Below are 21,519 nucleotides of genomic sequence, written 5' to 3'. Positions count from 1 at the left end.
ACAGAAGGGGAGAACAGAAATGGAAGATGGGTGGTTAGCATGGAGAAAGAAGAAAACGACAAATGGGCAGGAGACCCTGGCAAGAGAGTTATCAGAAGGCAACCAGAGCCTGGGACCAACAAAATGTAGACAAAATAATTTTATTTTATGTTTTGTGATTACAATATTTATTTTGTTTACACCACAGAGCTGGTGTACGGTTGGAGACATTGTAACCTTATACTTCTAAGACTAAGCCTTAGTCACTTAGGGGCCTTTTTATTAAGGTGTGCATTTAGCGCGCGCTAAATCAGTTAGCGTACCTTAATTAAATGACCCCTAATTATCTTAATTAAAAATTCGGCCTGCAGCTTAGCCTTTTTTTCAGATTTCGGCCCTTTATGTGATTGAGTTTGACACCCCTGGCTTAGAGGAATAGCAGATAGCTGACTATGTCACATGACTTACTGTAGCTGGCTAGCCATGAAATTTAAAGCACTAGCCAGCTATGTTTAGCAGCCAAATAAGGCTGCTTTAATAGTTGGTCTATCTTTGGCTACTATAAACTTTCCCGGCTAAGCTTATAGCAGTAAAAAATAAGCTGGATATCTAATGCTGGGTCACTGGATATGGCCCAGCATTGAATATTCAGACTCAGCACCGACCTTGGAAGTCAGCCTTGTTTACTCCTACAGTCTGAATATCGGCTCCATATTTTACAGGCTTATATTTAATTATACACTTGCAAGGACATTTTAAGAAAAAAAAGGGCACCTAACTGATGTATCCCGGTCACATCAAAAGAAATACTCTATTTTTGAGTCTCTCTCATGACACCTGGATAGATCCTAATTTTACAATGTATAAACAACACATCTTTATAACTTAAAGAAAAGTCTCAAAACCAAATCCCTATCTGACTAAAGTAAAAGTAACAATCGATGATAGTTCCTTCAGTCCTGAATCTGAAGTTTCCAAAATCTCTGAAACATTCAATGGTGATGCCTCAGTTTTAGCCTGCACATCATTGAAACATAGAAACATACCACTCCCTTGCCCCTCAAACCACTAAATCCATTACCTACCCCCATAAAGCCCCTTGGTACCTTCCACTCCACAGAGACCTGAAACAAAAATGTCGAGTTTTAGAGCGAAAATGGAAAAAATCCAAATCCTCATCTGACAGACAGGCCTGGAGAGTCAATATCAAGCTCTACAACTCAATATTAAAAAAAAAGCAAGGAAGAACTTCTATGGAGACAAGATCTCCAGATCCAACAACCAGAATAGCACACTGTTTAATATTTGGCGCTCCCTAACCACTAAAAACGACTCCACCCTTCTCCCCTCATCTCCTTCAGCCGAGGTCCTAGCAAAATTCTTCAATGATAAGGTCACTACCTTAAGACGCTCCTTCCCGCCCGCAGTCTCCTACAACTCCCTGGTGCTCCCCGAACCCAACCCTACCCTAGCTGCTTTCAACCCCATCCCTGCCGACAGATCCTGGACTGCCTTCGAGCTCATATCTGATTCTCAGATCCTTAAACTCTGCCTCAAGTTAAAATCTTGCAACTGCATCCTGGACCTATTCCCCTCCTACCTATTTGAGAAAATCCCCACACAGGCCATCACATCTCTTACCAAACTTATAAATTCTGCCCTATTATCGGGCTTATTCTCTACTGAAATGGGACACATCGCACTGACCCCTCTACTGAAAAAAGCTGACCTAGACCCCTCCATACCATCCAGCTATCGTCCAATAGCAAATATCCCTCTCCTCACCAAGCTGCTTGAGTCTATCATATCTACCCAGCTCTCTTCCTACTTAGAAAGATTCTCTTATTCTCCTACCTTACCAATATGGCTTCAGACCCAACTTCTGCACCGAATCCCTATTGGCCGCACTAATCTCTAAGGTTCAGCAACTGCATTCTCATAACAAGTTTGCTGTTCTTCTACAATTCGACCTCTCCGCAGCTTTTGACGTTGTCCACCACGACATTCTAATTTTCCAACTCTCCGAGATAGGCATTAGCTCCATAGTTCTTGATTGGTTCTCCAAATTCTTGAGCTCCCGCTCTTACACGGTTAACATGAGCGGCACCTAATCCTTCCCCTGGATCCCGACTTGTGGTGTCCCGCAAGGCTTACCCCTCTCCCCAATCCTTTTTAACATTTACATGTCCTCCCTGAAACTACTCCAACTATCCCCCCTTGAAACTCTTTACACTTACGCAGATGACATTCTCGTCCTCCTTGAGACCGACTCGAACTTCACTAACCTCTCTACGAACATATCCTCATGCATAACGAACCTCCAATCCTGGGCATTCACAGTACAAATGAAAGGGTGTAAGTCTTGCATGGATTTTGGGTGCCCAGGTGCATGACTTTGCATTTTTTGGCATTGAAGCTGAGTTGCCAGGACCTAGACCAGCGCTCCAGTAGGAGTAGGTCGTGCATCATGTTGTCGGACTGTTGTGCTTTTGCCCACTACATTGCTTAGTTTGGCGTCATCGGCGAATAATGTTATTTTACCTCGCAGCCCTTCTGCCAAGTCTCTTATAAAGATGTTGAATAGGATCGGGCCCAGGACCGAGCCCTGCGGCACTCCACTGATTACCTCCATCATTTCGGAGGGGGTGCCATTCACCACTACCCTCTGAAGCCTACCTCCAAGCCAGTTCCCAACCCATTTCGTCAATGTGTCACCCAATCCTATAGAACTCATCTTGCTCAGCAACCTGCGGTGTGGTACGCTATCGAATGCTTTACTGAAGTCCAGGTATACGATGTCCAGGTACTCCCCAACATCCAGCTTCCTCGTCACTCAGTCAAAGAAGCTGATCAGGTTGGATTGGCAGGATCTCCCCTTAGTAAATCCATGTTGACGGGGATCCCGTAGATTCTCCTCGTTCAGGATCGTATCCAATTGGCGTTTGATTAGAGTTTCCATTAGTTTGCACACTATTGATGTGAGACTCACCGGTCTGTAGTTTGCTGTCTCCATCTGGGAGCCTTTCTTGTGGAGTGGAATGACGTTAGCCGTCTTCCAGTCCAACGGGACTCTTTCCTAGGTAAAGGCAGGTAGTACATCTGAACCATAGGCAGCATAGATTATGACAATATTGTCAACACCTCAGACAAATATCTTGTAAACAATTCACACAATGATCTCAATGGTACTTTTGGGAAATTAATCAGGTGGAGATTCAAAGTCTTCACCTGGTTTTTTAAAGCTTCCACCTTAAATCTCAAATTGCAATTATTGTTAATCTTTAATCAAGGCACTATTCACATTTTGCAGAGCAGATTTTTGTTTTTTAGATTCATCCACTATGATTTGTAAGATATTAATCTGAAATTCTGAGTTATTAGTCTTTATTTCTTGCTCTTGTAATTTCACATTCAAAACATTAATTGGAATGGATAATGCCTGGTCCAACTGGGTCATTACAACTCAAAATAGCTTCCAAACTAAATTGTTCAAGACATTGAGGTTGGAAAATACACTGAGGTATAGCAGCAGGTTGACTTGTCTCCAAACCAGGTGCTCTGACATGCAATGATGAGGGATCCCTCTGACACAGGGAGGAAGACAATTGAATAGAAAAGGTTTGAATGTGGCACAAATGGCTCACTGGAATAACCAATGGAACATCCATGCTTTCTCCAACAGAATTTCAAGGGGCTGTATAAGAAGAAAGGCAATGTGTGTAAGCCCTACAAGAGTGTGAAATCAAAAGTCTGAAAAGAGAGGTAAGAATTTAAGTAGAAGGATCTACCTAATATAGCATTCTTGAATGGAAATGCAATAAGGGTAAATGGTTTCCAATCTGAAGAGAATCTGTTATATTGAAGTGGAATCCAGAGGGAGAAACTTACCAGGGAGATTAAAACAAGATCAGAGTTAAAGGGTTCCAATATCAACTTCCGAAAAGGAAACTGTGTAGCAGAAGCAGATTAGGATTATTAGGATTTTATATACCGCCTATCAAGGTTATCTAAGCGGTTTTACAATCAGGCACTCAAGCATTTTCCCTATCTGTCCCGGTGGGCTCACAATCTATCTAACGTACCTGGGGCTATGGAGGATTAAGTGACTTGCCCAGGATCACAAGGAGCAGCGTGGGGTTTGAACCCACAACCCCAGGGTGCTGAGGCTGTAGCTTCAACCACTGTGCCACACACTCCTCAGATGAGATGAGTCATAAGAACATAAGCAATGTCTCTGCTGGGTCAGACCTGAGGTCCATCTTGCCCAGCAGTCCGCTCACGCGGTGGCCCAACAGGTCCAGGACCTGAGCAGTAATCCTCTATTTATACCCTTCTATTCCCTTTTTCAGCAGGAAATTGTCCAATCCTTTCTTAAATCCCAGTACTGTACTCTGCCTTATAATGTCCTCTGGAAGCGCATTCCAGGTGTCCACTACACGTTGGGTAAAGAAGAACTTCCTGGCATTTGTATTGAATCTGTCCCCTTTCAACTTTTCCAAATGTCCTCTTGTTCTTTTATTTTTTGAAAGTTTGAAGAATCTATCCCTCTCTACTCTCTCTGTGCCCCTCATGATCTTGTAAGTCTCTATCATATCCCCTCTAAGTCTCCTCTTCTCCAAGGAAAAGAGACCCAGTTTCTCCAATCTTTCAGCGTATGAAAGGTTTTCCATCCCTTTTATCAGACGTGTCGCACTTCTCTGAACTCTCTCGAGTAACGCCATATCCTTCTTAAGGTATGGCGACCAAAACTGGACGCAGTATTCCAGGTGTGGGCGCACCATCGCCCGATACAGCGGCAGGATAACTTCTTTCGTCCTGGTTGTAATACCCTTTTTGATTATACCTAGCATTATTCACTCTCTTAGCAGCCGCTGCGCACTGTGCCGTCGGCTTCATTGACCTGTCCACCATTACCCCCAAGTCCCTCTCTTGTATACTCTCATTCAATAACATCCCTCCCATCGTATAGTTATACCTCGGGTTTCTGCTTCCCACATGCAATACTTTACATTTCTCAACATTGAACTTCATTTGCCATTTTGTCGCCCATTCCCCTAGTTTGTTCAAGTCTCTTTGCAATTCCTCAGAGTCCTCTTTAGTCCGAGCTCCCCTAAATAGTTTGGTGTCAAATGCAAATTTTATTATCTCACACTTCGTTCCTGTTTCTAGATCATTTATGAATATATTAAATAGCAGCGGCCCGAGCACCGAGCCCTGCGGAACACCACTCGTGACCCTCCTCCAGTCCGAGTAGTGGCCCTTCACCCCTACCCTCTGTTTCCTACCCGCCAACCAGTTTCTGATCCATCTATGTACCTCTCCGTCCACCCCATGGTTCTTCAGTTTCCGGAGTAGTCGTTCATGAGGCACCTTGTCAAAGGCTTTTTGGAAATCAAGGTATATGATATCTATGGGGTCACCTCTGTCCATCTGTTTGTTAATTCCTTCGAAGAAGTGTAGTAAGTTAGTTATGCACGATCTCCCCCTGCAGAAACCATGTTGGCTGCTTATCAGAAGTTCGTTTCTTTCCAAGTGTTCATCGATGTTTTCTTTTATCAGTGCTTCCGCCATTTTTCCCGGAACCGAGGTCAGACTCGCCGGTCTGTAGTTTCCTGGGTCACCTCTTGATCCCTTTTTAAAGATGGGCGTAATGTTGGCCGTCTTCCAATCCTCCGGGATCACGCCTGTCTTCAGGGATAGGTTGCATATTTGCTGCAATAGTTCTGCTATCTCCTCCTTTAGTTGTAAATAGAATGTCCTACAAAGAGCTGAAGCTTATTGCCTAAGTAGAGGCCACTGCCAAGCCTGAGGAAGCAGCAAACAGGGAGAAACACTGAAGTATTATCTAGCGGGGGAAAGAAGATACTCCCACATAGAAGTTGACATCAGCACAACAAAGAGCGCTTGAACATAGATGTGGCAGAATTAAGCTGCTGAGACAAGGAAGGAGTGGCCTAGTGGTTAGAGCTATGGCTTCAGCACTCTGAGGTTGTGGGCTCAAATCCCATGTTGCTACTTGTGACCCTGGACAAGTCACTCAATCCTCCATTGCTCCAGGTACATTAGATAGATTTGTGAGCCCACCAGGACAGATAGGGAAAATGTTTGAGTACCTGATTGTAAACCACTTTGATAGGCAGTATATAAATACCTAAAATAAATAAATATATATATCACCATTTATCCTTTTTTCTCTTCATTCATCCATAATAATAAAAGGCTAAGCGCGCATGCGCTTTTCAAAAATCGTGATTCCTAGTGGCTTGAGGTGTGCTTATGTGTCATACCTCACGGCGCCTGCGCTAGCTGGAGGCGCGTGTTCCAGAGACTCCTCCCTCCCGCTGCTGCTGCTCTTCAAAGCGGCCTGCTTAGGTTCGCCAGCTGCTGTAGCGAACCTCGCAGGCCGCTCTCCACCTTCCTGATGCAGATAAAAAAGGAAATCCAGGTAGGACGGAGGCTGCGATTGGCAGCGACTGCTGCTACTCCTCCAGCCGCCTAACTCCTCTCCGCCGGCCCCGGACGGCAGCCCCCTCCACCCCGTCCTGATCACGAGGGAGACGTGCAAGGGGAAAGGGAGGAAGCGTCTCTAGCACCCGTTAATGTAACGGGCTTAAAGAGCTAGTATTTTATATATTAGGGTTCTTCAAAAAGTTTCTGCACTTTTAGTTTTTTTAAACACTATTAAATATCTCAAAAGCAAATAACAAGTGCGGAAACTTTTTTAAGGTCTCTCATATATTTTCTTTCTAAACAGTGTATACTGAACAGTAAGGCATCCCCTGCTCCATCCTTTTATATCCTGTAGGTGAGTTAGGAGCATCAAACAATCTGATAGAGAGTACCAGGTTAGGGGATTTTAAGTTGACAAGGAAAAAGGGCACTGTCTTCTGCATCACTAATAAGGATGAAAACAAAAACAGCAACTAGGGAATATGTCAGTGTTTTACACCACTGAAGCTACAAACTAGATAGGATCCAACGTCAAGGCTCATTGCATGAATGTTATGCGAGGAGCAACTACTTAGGCACCCTAGGATAGATACTGTATATTCCCCCCAATATTCAGCACCATTTAACCAGCCAGGAGCAGCTCCTCGCTGATTACATAGCATTTAGCCGGCTAACCACTAATATTCAGCAAGAGAGAGTCATTTTTCTCCACTGAATATTTGTGATTTGTGAGTAGCTGCTAACCGGCTATGCTGTGTGACTTAGCTGACTAGCCACAAATATTGAGTACTGGACAACTATGTTTAGCGGACAAATAAGACTGCATAAAAAGCAGTCCTATCTTTGCCCGCTATTAACTTAGCCTACCAGCACTGAATATTTGCTTAGCTGGCCAAACCCTCCCCCCCCCCCCCCCCACCACCCCTCCCCAGATATTCAATGCCAGTTACCGGAAATGGCCTGACATTGAATATATAGATTAAGCGCCGGCTTCAGCAGACAACACATTGTCTGTGACTGGCTTAAAATAGCCCAGAATGATACATAGCTTTTATTAGCAGTTGGAATAGCATGCAGGTGCAGCCAATTATCAACAGACACTTAGATAAGCAGATAGTAAATGAGGAGTCAGAATTCAGGTGGATACAGCAGTTTTACAGGTAATCACAGCAGGCAGATAATCATAACAAACAGCAGGAGTCACAGAACAGGGTGACCTTCCTGTGCCCCTGCCCTGGGGATGCAGCAGAGTGCAAACACCAGCTCTGCTTCACAAGCCAGGCCGTACACAGATATTGACATTGGTGTTGGTAAAGTTCTAACTAGAGTTCCTGCAGCTGTTATTGCAGGCAACTAAGATGGAGTACAGATGAATGTCCAAAGTAAATGTCCAAGTGTCCCCATAAACAACATCTTACAAGAATATTATACTCTGCACCTGTGGCAAGTGGTTCCTCTATACAATCAGAAAAATGCAGAAATATAGGAAAATATGTTTACAAGTAGTCAGGCTCCTCTAGGAAAGCAGAAATTCTGTACACTGTTGTGTCTCCCTGCTCCAAGCATAGCTGATAACAAAGGGGTCCAGCGTGTTCTAGCTGGGAATGTAAATTATGCTTGGAAGGCTCTCCCTAAAGCAGAAATATGCATCAAATATGCTCTTGAATCAGTAGCCATGGAAGAGGCAGTGTTTCTGGCAATTAGGTAGGCCACAGAAGCTTGAAACTCACCCAAAATAGTCAGGATCTTTCCATCATGCATCTGTCTGAGTACTTAAACTTGGCCCATGAAAGCACAGTTACTTACCGTAACAGTTGTTATCCAAGGACAGCAGGCAGATATTCCCACACATGGGTGACGTCACCGACGGAGCCCCGCAGCGGACAGCCTCGAAAGCAAACTTGCTTGAAGATCTCAAGCTTTCGAGTGCTGCACCGCGCATGCGTGCGTGCCTTCCCGCCCGAACTAGGGGGCGCATCTCCTGTGAGGATCCTCAGTTCAGATACCAAGCCAAGAAGCCAACCAGGGGAGGTGGGAGGGTTGTGGGAATATCTGCCTGCTGTCCCTGGATAACAACTGTTACGGTAAGTAACTGTGCTTTATCCCAGGACAAGCAGGCAGCTTATTCCCACACATGGGTGACCTCCAAGCTAAGTAAAAAGGGATGGAGGGAAGTTGGCAATTCAAGAAAAAAGATTTTGCAAAACAGATTGGCCAAAATGGCCATCCCTCCTGGATAAAGTATCCAGACAATAATGAGAGGTGAAAGTATGAACCAAGGACCAAGTGGCAGCCTTGCAGATTTCCTCAATAGGAGTTGATCTGAGGAAAGCTACCGACGCCGCCATAGCCCGAACTTTGTGGCCCGTCACTCGACCTTGCAGAGGAAGTCCAGCCTGAGCATAACAGAACGAGATGCAAGCATCCATCCAGTTGGAGATGGTACACTTCGAGATAGGACGTCCCAACCTATTCGGATCAAAAGAGATGAAGAGTTGAGGAGATGTTCTGTGAGGTTGAGTACGTTGGAGGTAGAAAGCCAAAGCGCGTTTGCAATCCAACGTATGAAGTGCCACTTCTCCAGGATGAGAATGCGGCTTTGGAAAAAAGACCGGCAAAACAATAGATTGGTTGATGTGAAATTCCGAAACAACTTTAGGTAGGAATTTAGGATGATTACGAAGGACTACCTTATCATGATGAAAGACCGTGAAAGGAGGATCTGCAACCAATGCTTGCAACTCACTGATTCGACGAGCTGAAGTGAGGGCAATTAAGAAAACAGCTTTCCAAGTGAGATACTTGAGGTGAGCCCGGTCAATAGGTTCAAAAGGAGGTTTCATCAGTTGAGCCAGAACAACATTAAGGTCCCAAACCACAGGAGGCGGTTTAAGAGGTGGATGCAGATTAAAAAGTCCTTTCATAAAGCGGGAAACCATGGGATGCGCAGAAAGAGGTTTCCCATCCAAAGGCTGTTGAAAAGCAGCAATAGCACTGAGATGGACTCGAATAGATGTAGATTGATAGTGGCACGTTTCACCTTCAGTTTGACAAGAGTCTTGAGAATCAGAGGAAATGGAGGGAAGGCATAAAGAAACTGCTCCCTCTATGCCAGAAGAAAGGCACCCTTGAGTACGGAGACCATCTACATGGGCTCCCCACGCATAGGTGGATGAATCTGCCGTGAACACTTTCTGATGTGGAAGATTGTGGAACTGCAAACCTCTGGAAAGATTGGAAGAGAGCATCTACCAGCGGAGAGACTTCTTTAATAAAGAAGTTACCATTATATGGTGAGAAGGCGTGTCCAGTGCTTGTTGCCATTGAGACTGCAGGGTCCACTGAGGAATGCGAAGGTGAAGTCTGGCAAGGGGAGTCACATGAACCGTAGACGCCATGTGACCGAGCAGAATCATCATCTGACGGGCAGAGACTGTCGAAAGGGAAGACACTTGCCGGCAGAGTCGACAGAGGGTTTCTTGATGATTTAAGGGTAGAAACGCTCTCATGTGGACAGAGTCCAGAGTCGCGCCAATAAACTGAAGGGACTGGGCTGGAACCAACTGAGATTTGGGGAAGTTTACATGGAACCCTAGACTTTGAAGAAAAGAAATAGTCCAATGGGTCGCTGTTATAACCCCTTGAAGAGAAGGGGCTTTGATAAGCCAATCGTCAAGATAAGGAAACACCTGTAGCCCTCGAGAGCGCAGGGCTGCAGCCACCATGACCAGACACTTGGTGAATACTCTGGGGGAGGCGGCAAGGCCGAATGGCAGAACCCTGTATTGAAGATGAAGGTTCCCGACCTTGAACCTGAGATATTTGCGAAAGTTCGGATGAGTATAAGCCTCTTTGAGATCCAGTGAGCAAATCCAATCCCCCTGATCCATTAAGGAATACAAGGTTGGAAGCGAGAGCATGCAAAACTTCTCTTTGACTAGAAATTTGTTGAGGGCTCGAAGATCCAGAATGGGTCGCAAATCCCCCGTCTTCTTGGGCACCAGGAAATACCTGGAGTAGAACCCTAGATTGTGTTGGGAAGGAGGAATCTCCTCCACCACTTGAAGGCGAAGGAGCGCCCGAGCTTCTTGAAGAAGAAAGGGGAGTTGCGCGGACCTGGAATGACACTCTCTTGGCGGGTGATCTGGTGGTACCTGAAACAGGCGCAGAGAGTATCCCTCGCGGATCGTTGTCAGCACCCAGAGGTCCATGTAATACTTTCCCAACGTGATGAAAAAAGGGAAAGTCGAACTCCAATGGGCAGAAGAGAATTTTGCAGGGAGGATGGAATGCTCTCTACCGGAACGTCAAAAAGACGGAGCCGGTTTGGTGGTAGCAGGTGCCTGAGATTTCTGAGGGCGTTGCTGCTGCTGAGGACGTCGAGGAGGTAGTCTAGAAAATGCAGGAGTTGTTTTCATGGGATATCGACGAGGTGGAGGTTTATTTGCCTGGGCAGTAGACGGCTTGGGCTTAGACCTGATCAGGGAAGCAAAAGAGCGCTCATGCTCAGAGAGCCTCTTGTTGGCAGCTTCAATTGAGTCGTCGAACAACTCATTCCCCTGACAGGGTAAGTTGGCAAAATGGTCCTGCAAATTTGGGTCCATATCGCCGATGCGGAGCCAGGCAAGGCGGCGCATGGCAACAGCAAAAGCCGACACCCGGGAAGAAAGCTCAAAAGCATCATAAGATGCCTGCAACATAAAAAGCCTCAATTGAGAAAGATTTTGAAGGATTTGTTTAAATTCAGACAGACGGTGTTTAGACAAGTCTGGAAAAAAAAATGGCAACAGCTTCAAAAAATGGTTGAAGTATGATATAAAAACATAATTGTAATTCAAAATTCTGTTCGCCATCATAGAATTTTGGTACAAGCGACGCCCAAACTTGTCTATAGTGCAACCTTCACGACCAGGAGGGACTGTTGCAGAAATTTTAGATGGATGAGCTTTCTTGAGAAAGGACTCCACTACTAAAGATTGGTGAGAGAGTTGTGACTTCTCAAATCCTTTACAGGGGACAGTGCAATAACGGGATTCCAGCTTTGATGGAATAGCAGTGACCGAATAAGGTGTCTCCATATTGCGCAAGGTCTCCTTGGGAGGATGTGCTAGCTCCATGTCAGCCAAGTATTCTGGGGTATATTTGGAATCTGAATGCAAGTCTAAATGAAGAGCTTGACCCATATCATAGACAAACTTGGCAAAAGAGGAAGACTTGGAAGAAGAAGGTTCCTCAGGGGAGGCAGACATGGAACGAGGAGCCACGGAATAAGAGGGTGAAGCCTCACGTGAGTACTGAGACACCGGTTCCGACTTCACTCTCACTGTCACTGAAGAAGCCCCACTCTCAGGTTGTGGTGGAGTGAAGGAATGTTTCCTCTTCAGACCCCTCGAGAGGGATGTCCTCGGAGTTCGGGGGGGTAGAATGCCTCGAAACCGGAGGAGAGAGATCCCGACGCAAAGACCTCGAGGGAGGAGTCCTCGACCTCGAATGTCTCGAAGATAAAGAAGAAGAAGCAGCAATCTTCGTCTTCGAGGAAGTGTCCCGATGCCTCGAGTTCTTCGAAACAAGGTGTTTCGACGTCCTTGAGTGATGCTTCGGACGAGGCAAAGAGGATCTTGAGGCGATATCCGGCGAAGAGTCTGAAGAAGAAATTCTCTTGCGAGACCTGCCCCGTGGATGCTGGATCCGGGTCTCAGGCTGCTGCTCAGGCTGGTCCACCCGAGGCAAAGTCGAGAACAGGACTAACTGAGCTACAGTAGAAGAAATTTGCGTAGTCAAAATAGACTTAAGCATATCTTCAAACATTGGCACCGAGACCAAAGGATTTGGCGGCAAAGGTGCTCTCGTGCACTCCAAGGAGGGCGACCTCGATTTAGAGTATTCCCGAGACTTGGAGGCACGTTTCGCCGAAGGCTTCGAGGAGAGAGGCATACCCGGAGCCCCGGGCAGCTCTGGAGGCTTCTTGAGCATGGTACCTGAAAAGGAAGCAGGAGACTTACCCCCAGAAGCAGGCTTCGAGGACGGGATCAAGGAGACCTTCGAGGCCGAGGACCCTGAGGTCTTCGAGGCTGAGGTCGAAGAAGGGGGTCGAGGGCGAGGCCTTACCGCCCGAGGTCGCTCCCAATGTCGAGGCCTTGGGACCCGAAGGAGTCGAGACCGTCGAGGCCGAGGGTTTTTCAGGCTCCATTTTGAAGAGATCAATGAATTTGTCGCAGCGGCGGCGAAAAGCACGAGGCTGAAGGGTCAGACAGCGATCACAATCTTCTGGACGATGAGTGTGACCCAAACAGACCATACACCGACTATGAGGGTCGGTGATAGAAATTGTCCTGCTGCACGAGTAGCAATGTTTAAACCCGGTCACAGGCCGGGACATAGAAAAAATAAAGTCCGTCGAAAAAAAGGGAAAAGGGCCTAGGCCCAAGCCCACGGACTCAGAAACAAAAAAGAAACCAAAATTTTTTATTTTTTTTTTACTTTTACTTTTTAAAAACAATAAAATAAACAAGGGAATAAACCCTAAGTACAGCGACTGATAAAAATAAGCTGTGGTGAGAGAAGGCAAATTGCTGCAGAGCCAGAAGCACAAGTCTTCTCAGCTCCGCGGAAAACAATGAGGACCAGATGAACTGAGGATCCTCACAGGAGATGGGCCCCCTAGTTCGAGCGGGAAGGCACGCGCGCATGCGCGGTGCAGCAGTCGAAAGCTTGAGATCTTCAAGCAAGTTTGCTTTCAAGGCTGTCCGCTGCGGGGCTCCGTTGGTGACGTCACCCATGTGTGGGAATATGCTGCCTGCTTGTCCTGGGATAATGTAGGAATCAGAAGATTGTAGACCTGTTGTGAAGTTATTGGGATCCACATCTTTGCCCTCCCCTTCCTCCCTAGTGCCTGAAAGACGTATTGCGGAAGTGAAGAGGTAAAAAGTAGACATTAGAAGAAGGCAAGCAGTGATGTTCCAGAAGAATTAAGCAACAGTAATCGAGAAAGTAAATACCAGTGGTAGAAACTGTAAAGAATAGTGTGCAATGTGTAGATAACTAAAAGTCTATGTTGTAACTGAATAGGTAAGAAATGCAAGGAATAAGGGCCAAGGGGAGTCCAAGACTAATGAATTAAAATTGTGTATGTAGAAGAGAAGTAGGGCAGTTTTTGGAACTATATTTCAAAATGCATATTGCTTGTGTCTCATGTATTAATTTATTCAATTTTCTATACTGATCTCTCAGGGGAAGCTCAAAATGGTTTACATGAATTTATTCAGGTACTCAAGTATTTTCCCCTGTCTATCCTAGTGAGCTCACAATCTATCTAATGTACCTGGGGCAATGGGGGGATTAAGTGACTTGTCCAGGGTCACAAGAAGCATTGTGGGTTTGAACCCACAACCTCAGGGTGCTGAGGCAGTAGCTTTAACCACTGCGCCATACTATCCTACCTTATCCACTGCTGTATGCATTGCAAAATGTTGGACAAGGAGAGCAGTTCTCAGAATAGTATTGCCATATGCAAATTGCTTGTTTCTCAAGTATCCACTGTTGTATTTATTATAGAGCAGCAGAGAACTAATGACCAGAGACAGAATGACCTGAACATAAGGCTAAGTTCCCAGACCATGAGCCATAACTCAACATAAAACAAGGAGGTGGAGAATGCTATGCCATGCACCCTGGTGGTGGTCTCTCACAACTATCTCAAAGTCCTGCATTTTTTGAGTAACCCTCAAGGCAGACAACTGCTCATTCTAGTACCCTAATGGAAGAGCTACTTGAGTCTCTTGAACTGAAAACATTAGCAAATCAAAAATCAGAACTTCCAATTACAAAAGCAACTAACTATCACTGCCAGAGTTCAGGTGCAGCCAAGGGAAACAAACAAAAAAAAAAGTGATCTACTAAGAGTGCTTCTTCTAAATCAACAACACAAGTGTAATGTAGCTAACTAAGACTGCCAAAAAATAACAGTCAGCCAGGGAAAAAAAATCCAAAAATCTGTGGATAGAAAGAGTGGGTGCGACCCTCATCAGGATAACTGATTTTCGTAAGAAAAAGCAAAAAAGGCACCACTACCATTGCACATCATTAAATAAGTGCTCGAGTGTGAAAGACCAACTGCTGTTAGAGCCACAGCTAGTAATGAAGGAAGAGTCATACTTCTGAAAACAGTGCAATGCTTTGCTGCCCTTCAGCTATCACTAGAACAGGAGCAGTGAACTGGTCTCTCTTAAGGGCTTTCCTGGCAAACTTAGAAACATTTTCAATTCAGTTCTGCCCAACCGTGCAACAATGCCAGAAAAGCATGCAGGAAAATCAATAGCTGCCCAAGCTCACATAAAGAATAGCCAACAGAAGAGAGGTTTCCCTTTGGCACAATGCTACACATAGTTTAATTTTAAAAAGTAAAATATATGCTTGTTGTTTTCTGCAGACAAATTTAAACAATCGATGAAACCTTTTGTCCAATGTGTGGCAGCGGCCAAAAAAGCAAACAGGATACTAGGAATTATTTAAAAAAGGATAGTTAACAAGACTAAGAATGTTATAATACCCCTATATCGCTTCAGGGTGCTCATCTGGAGTATTGCGTTAAATTCTGGTCTCCTTATCTCAAGAAAGATTTAGTGGCGCTAAAAAAGGTTCAAAGAAGAGCGACCAAGATGATAAAGGGGATGGAACTCCTCTCATATGAAGAAAGACTGAAACAGTTAGGGCTCTTCAGCTTGGAAAACAGACGGCTGAAGGGAAATATGATTGAAGCCTACAAAATCCTGAGTGGAGTAGAACGGATACAAGTGGATCGATTTTTCACTAGGGGACACACAATGAAGTTACAGGGAAATATTTTTTAAATCAATAGGAGGAAATTTTTTTCACTCAGAGAATAGTTAAGCTCTGGAACGCATTGCCAGAAGTGGTAAGAGCGGATAGCGTAGCTGGTTTTAAGAAAGGTTTGGACAATTTCCTGGAGGAAAATTCCATAGTCTGTTATTGAGAAAGACATGGGGACTGGTCTGGTAAGGATACTAAAATTTCAAATACAAGGGAAGATTATAGCATAGATGTAGAACTGCTCCAGATATTGTCTGGACAAGGCAATGGCAAACATCATAAATCAGTTTGTGAGAGTAGTACCTCTAATAACATAAGGCTGTAGATAGCTAACACCTATTCCATGAAAATTTTTAAAAACAACTTTAAAAGTTTAAATATATAAATAACCGATGTAAGACTATTTAAAAAGGTGTTGCTTGAGGAGGTCATGTGGTACAATGAACAAAGGACCAGCACTTTTCCTCTGTACCCTGGTCCTCATTAATCCACCTCATCTGGCAAGTATTAAATTGGCTACCTGTTTCTACACAGGCTTGTTGACTTTTGTAGGTATATGGACAAATATATATTGAAAACTCAATTTCCATGGCTTCCAAATCGGGTATGAAGGAGAGAGACAAACAGTGACCTGCTGTATCCACCATTACAAGCATGGCATCCTCAGAGACTGGTGGTGTTGACTATGGCAATTCATTGCTGCCACAGATTAAAGTTATTATTATGGATGCTTTGGATGTCAAACTGACTGATATTAAACAGCAGCTTGCAATTCCTAATCAATTGGTTGCTGATTTCAAAGGTAGAGCACAGAACTGGAAGAACGTGTGAGTTTGATGGAATAATTTTTGCAAGCTGCCTTGGAGGACCTGATGAAAATGCAGCAAAAAATGGTCATTTTTACTGCCATAGAAACATGATGGCAGATAAAAGCCAAATGGACCATCTATTATGCCCATCCTCAGCATCCACTATCTCTTCCTCTTTATAAGAGATTCCATGTGCCTGTTCCATGCTTTCTTGAATTCAGACAATCTTTGTCTACTGGGAGACTATTCCACACATCTACCATCCTTTCTGTAAAAAGGTATTTCTTTAGATTATACTTGAGCCTATCACCTCTTAACTTCATTTATTTAAGTTTCTATACCGTTCTCCCAGGTGAGCTCAGAACAGTTTACATGAATTTATTCAGGTACTGAAGCATTTTTTCCTGTCTGTCCTGGTGGGCTCACAATCTATCTAGTGTACCTGGGGCAATGGGGGGATTAAGTGACTTGCCCAAGGTCACAAGGAACAGCGTGGGTTTGAACCCACAACCTCAGGGTGCTGAGGCTGTAGCTTTTAACCACTGTGCCACACTCTCCCCTTTCAACCTGGAGTTTCCTTTTAATTGACAGAGAGCCTCATGTCTATTTTAATTGAAAGAGAACCTCATGTCTATTTATGCCACATAAGTATTTAAACATTTCTATCATAGCCTCTAAAGTATTCATATTGAGATCTTTTAAGTCCGTCCCCATACACTTTATGACAAAGAGCATTGACCTAAAAGACAGGTCGTCCAAGTGCTGAACATAAGAACATAAGCAATGCCTCTGCTGGGTCAGACCTGAGGTCCATCGAAACGGGTTGTTAGATATATCCAGAGACTTTTTAAGTCTCTGAATCCCACTGTGCGCCCAGAGCTGAAAGAGTGGTTTTGAAAGAGTGGTTAGGGTGGGATGTGGGCCAACCTAGACTTGGTCGTACTGAAGGGATAATCAAAAGTTTTATGAGGCTGCCTGGACGGAACTTATATATTGTGACTTAGGTGATCTGAAAACAGGTCTAAGAACCCAGAAGGTACCCAAAGTGACCAGATAACCACTGCAGACAAAAAGTAGAGGCCCCCACACACTCCCCCAGTGATCACTGAACACCCACCCACACATACACACACACAACACACACACAGCCATAAAAATCAGAATTAAAACATACATACCTTTGTCCAGAACATCAGCACCTGTCATAGGAAAGCCTAGTAAAGTTGCACAGAGGTGGCTTAAGTAGTCTGGGAGGTGGGCTAGTAAACCATAGAGAGGAGAACCCAGGCCCATAAGCCACTCTAACCACTGCATTCATGGTGAAAAATGTGAGTCGACCAAAAAACACCAAAACCCTACTCTACTGCCATATAGGTAGCACCTGCAGCCATAAGGGCTATTGGGGTTGTAGACAGCACCTATCTTATTTACTTGACATTTTCTTGAATTTTAGTTCCATATCAGAATTGAAACTAAGGGCCATATTCTGCAAATGGCACTGTAAGTTAGGCACTGGTAGGCACTTTGATCATGCCTATCAGTGCCTAACTTAATTGCTTTTATTGGCTTTAATCAGCACAGTAATTGGCCATGTCATTTAAATCCAATTATAAACTCATTTTTTTAAAAAGTAGGCACCTAAAGTCAAAGTAGATGTGGTTAAAGATAATCTTAGGGGCCACTAGGCCTGATTCTCAAAAAAAAAACCTTAGGCGCTGGTAATGTAGGCCTTTAAAACTCTGGCCTATATTGCTGTGCCTAAATTATTTCTTAGGTGCCACTAGCTATGATTCTGTTAACGGTACCTAAGCATGATTGACATACAGTTAGCGCCATTTTTTGAAGGTGCATGGTGATTTAGGCACCATTAACAGAATCTGGGCCTAAATGTTTCTAAGTCAGAGGCTTTGCCTCTTGGAGTGAATATTGAGGAAGACTGGGAAGGTTTTCCTTTGATAAAACCAAAGGGAGAAATTTGGTATCTAGGAGTTAATGTAACAGCGAATACATATCTCTGTTGCGCTAATCAGACTCCTTAGACAAAACATCACAGGCTAATGTTTAGCAAGTTGCCAACTTTGCTTATAGGCTATGAAATTCTATTTCAAGGTTCATCACTACAAATGCATTCCCAACCCGATAAAGATATTTGAATTGCTTACTGAAATCCTTGGGAAACATTGGCTAAGATAGAGCCAATTTATTTGAAAGCAAGAGAATCTACTTTTGGATCTGTTTTTTAAGTCGTATTTTCCCAGATATAGTCACATAAGAAACTCAATAAATAGATTTGGCTTCCCCTAAAAATATAACAAGATTAAATGGTGCAAAGTAATGACTACTATAACATGCCCTCCTTTACAAAGCTGTGCTAGCGTTTTTAGCGCCGGCATTGGAGTTCTTACCACCTCACCCGGCGCTAAAAACGCTAGTGTGGCTTTGTAAAGGAGGGAGACAGTGAATTAGAGCAGTCTATTTTTCTATTATATTCCAGTCAGGTCAGAAAGGAAGGGTTGCCTCAGGTAATAAAGAAGGAAAATATTTTTGAATCTGATAAAAAGTGATATTGTGGTTTTTCACATACAGTATTTTGGTGTAGAAGATTATGGAGTATTAGTATAATTTATATGTTACTGATCAGTTTTGTAAACTATTTAGGTATAATTTGACTAATGGTGTATAAAGCAAATAAATCAAATCTAATAACATTTCTGAGGCCATATAGCAAATATTCACACAATGTTCTTAGAATTATACTATAACCAGCTCATGCTACAAATAAATATAAAGACTGTGAACTACAGTTTTTATGCTCTGATATACCACTAGAGGCCATCACATACTTCCTTAAAGAGGAGATGTGCTATATGTAGTTGAAAATGCATTTTCCACCACATGCTAGAAATTGCCCAATTTAGAAAATCTGAAGTAAAGAAAAGATCTGTTATTTTTAAATTGACTTTTTATTGTATTTATGTATTTCTACAGGATGAAGATAATTTTATAAAAGTAGACTCTGTGCTAAAAATTATGTCTAAATCAGTTCATAGAAAAATAGCAAATATTTTATAAAAGGCTCAGTGAGTAAAAAAAACTTTGTCTTTGGGAAAGGGTATTTACTTATCCTAGAGGGGAAAGAAACAGGCCAGATGCTGGAGACTAGGATCAACTTACACAGATATCATGTTAAAAATTGCAATACCAGCCAGGATATCACTTCTGTCGGACAACACTTTGGAAAAACTGACCACTGCACCAGTGATTTTATGATGAGAATACTAAAAGGGAATTTTAAGACAATCCAAGAACATAAGACCTTTGACATTAAAATGATGAAATATTTTGATATTTACCAGACAAGACAACAAAAAACTTTGGCTTCCTTTTACCCTACAATGAAATTTAATTTGCTTTGTCACCTCTCTGTCTCCTACTTACTTACCCATTCCCCTCTCTTCTTGTGAAACTATCACTGAAATGCATTCATGTTTCCCTTATATACACTGATATTTGTCAACATTTATTTATTTCCGATCTGAAGAAGGAGTTACCTTCAAAAGCTAATCATAAAATGCATTGAGTTAATAAAAAGGTATTACCTTATTTCCTTTTCTTTTTATTTCTATATATTACCTTAACTAACTAAATTAACCAATGTTGTAATTATGCTGTTTATTAGTGGGTTTTATTCTTGGTTTTAATTATGCTGCTGATTTTCTAAATAGATTTTTCAAGTACTGTAATATATTGATTTTAAACTATGGACTCGTTTTACGAAGCCGCGTTAGTGGCTTTATCGCACGCGACTTTTTAATCACGCACTAACCCCAGTGCTGGCCGAAAAACTACCACCTGCTCAAGAGGAGGCGGTAGCGGCTAGCGCGGCCGACAGTTTAGCGTGCGCTATTACGCATGTTAAGCCACTAACGAGGCTTCGTAAAAGGAGCCCTTTGTCTTTTATAAGTGGATGTATATTGTTTATCGGCATGTGTATCAGACTCAAGATTTAATTTGCAATTGAAGCCTCTGACGCAGGCGCTAGGGCACTGAAACATGTTGGGCAAATTGTAAAATCATTTTGGAGTCTTAAGTATTTCCACCTGGGACCACCTTCATTTTGTGATTAAAGACCGTTTTCAGCCTATATTTTCTGGTTTAGTCCAATATAAAATCCAGAACTCAAACACTGAACCTTTATCATGGAGAGTAACGCTTTGGATTGTTAGGGGCTGATGCAGACTAGAAAGTACCCCTGCCAAACTGTATGGCTTCTGACTTCTCAGGATTAAATTTTAAGATGTGATCTCTAAGCCTATCAGCCACTTATGGCTAATAATGATGATCCAAAGATATCAACAACTGAATGCCATCAGAATAAGAAAAGGCTTAAAAATGCCAAAGCTCTGAATAAGGGTGAAAAGAAGTGAGAAAAATAAACTGGAGTAACTTAGATGAAAGAATTGAACTTTATGAGACTTGCAAGTAATCACTGTAGGTGAAGAGGTTTGTGACTTCCAGTTAACTTGAAAAACTAGGTTAGACAGATAAGAAGATAATCATCCTTTTTTGTATGTGTGTCTTATTTATACACATACAAATTGTGCTTAAAAAAAGTGACTTCTGTATGCTGAGCTTTTATCAATTTTTACACCAAGGATTATTTTACTATTATTTGCTTAAAAGCAGACTGAAAACTCACTTTTTTGAAATAGCCTTCAATCCATAACCCTACTCCTCTGCCCACCAACCCAACCAGCTGATTAACCGTTCCCCTTAACTGTACCCATTACATCCTGTTTGTTTGTCTGTCTTGTCTGTTTCGAGCAGGGACTGTCTTCTTTGTGACTCTGTAGAGCGCTGTGTATGTCTGGTAGCACTATAGAAATAATTAATAGTAGTAGTAATAGTGAATCAAATGTTAGACCAATGCCATAAAATCTGTGAGCAAAAAAGCTATCAAAAGAAAAGAGATCTACATTTGAAGCAGACACACTCATGTGAGCTGATATTCTCTAAGTAAAAGGCTGGATCAGTTAAAAATGCATTTTTACAATACACTTAATTCCGTCAGACTCATTAGTACAGCATCTAATTAAAACAATTTCAGATAATGCTCCATTTTTTTTTTAAAAAAAAAGCATTTTACAGGATCTGGCTCATCTAAAATCACTAGATGTTATTTGAATGAGAATTTATTAAGTAAAAGGGAACTTAAAAATAAATTACTCATTGACTGGAACATCTACCTTGCTATGAATGATAATTCTGACCTTTCTCCTAAGTTGGCCTATGAATTGGAAAAAGCAATGATTTTGTTTATGCAACAGCTAGTATTAGTGAAGCTAAATATGGAATATGTGATATAAAGCAGTATATAAATTTAGATATATTTGGAATAAAATAGCATGAACTTAAGAAATATAGGATGTGTTTTGTTTGAAGTAAATTCCAA

At 42.9% G+C, this 21,519-nt stretch overlaps 1 protein-coding gene across 3 annotated transcripts in view; it reads left to right on the top strand.

The window, feature by feature from the left end:
• The window catches only part of LOC117349086 (putative nuclease HARBI1), a 179,500-nt gene that overhangs the window by 24,007 nt on the left and 133,974 nt on the right, over positions 1-21,519 (top strand). For 2 of the 3 annotated variants that reach the window (XM_033922101.1, XM_033922284.1), the window contains exon 2: positions 3,662-3,741. The exons of the other annotated variant lie outside the window; for it this stretch is intronic. The gene's annotated coding sequence lies outside the window, so the exon portion shown is untranslated. The remainder of the gene's footprint in view (positions 1-3,661; positions 3,742-21,519) is intronic. 3 annotated transcript variants of the gene reach the window in all.

The sequence above is a fragment of the Geotrypetes seraphini genome, chromosome 1 (genome assembly GCF_902459505.1).
Source record: "Geotrypetes seraphini chromosome 1, aGeoSer1.1, whole genome shotgun sequence".
Taxonomy (NCBI): domain Eukaryota; kingdom Metazoa; phylum Chordata; class Amphibia; order Gymnophiona; family Dermophiidae; genus Geotrypetes; species Geotrypetes seraphini.
The sequence above is the reverse complement of the archived record's forward strand: the minus strand, read 5'-3'. Positions and strand labels throughout refer to the sequence as shown.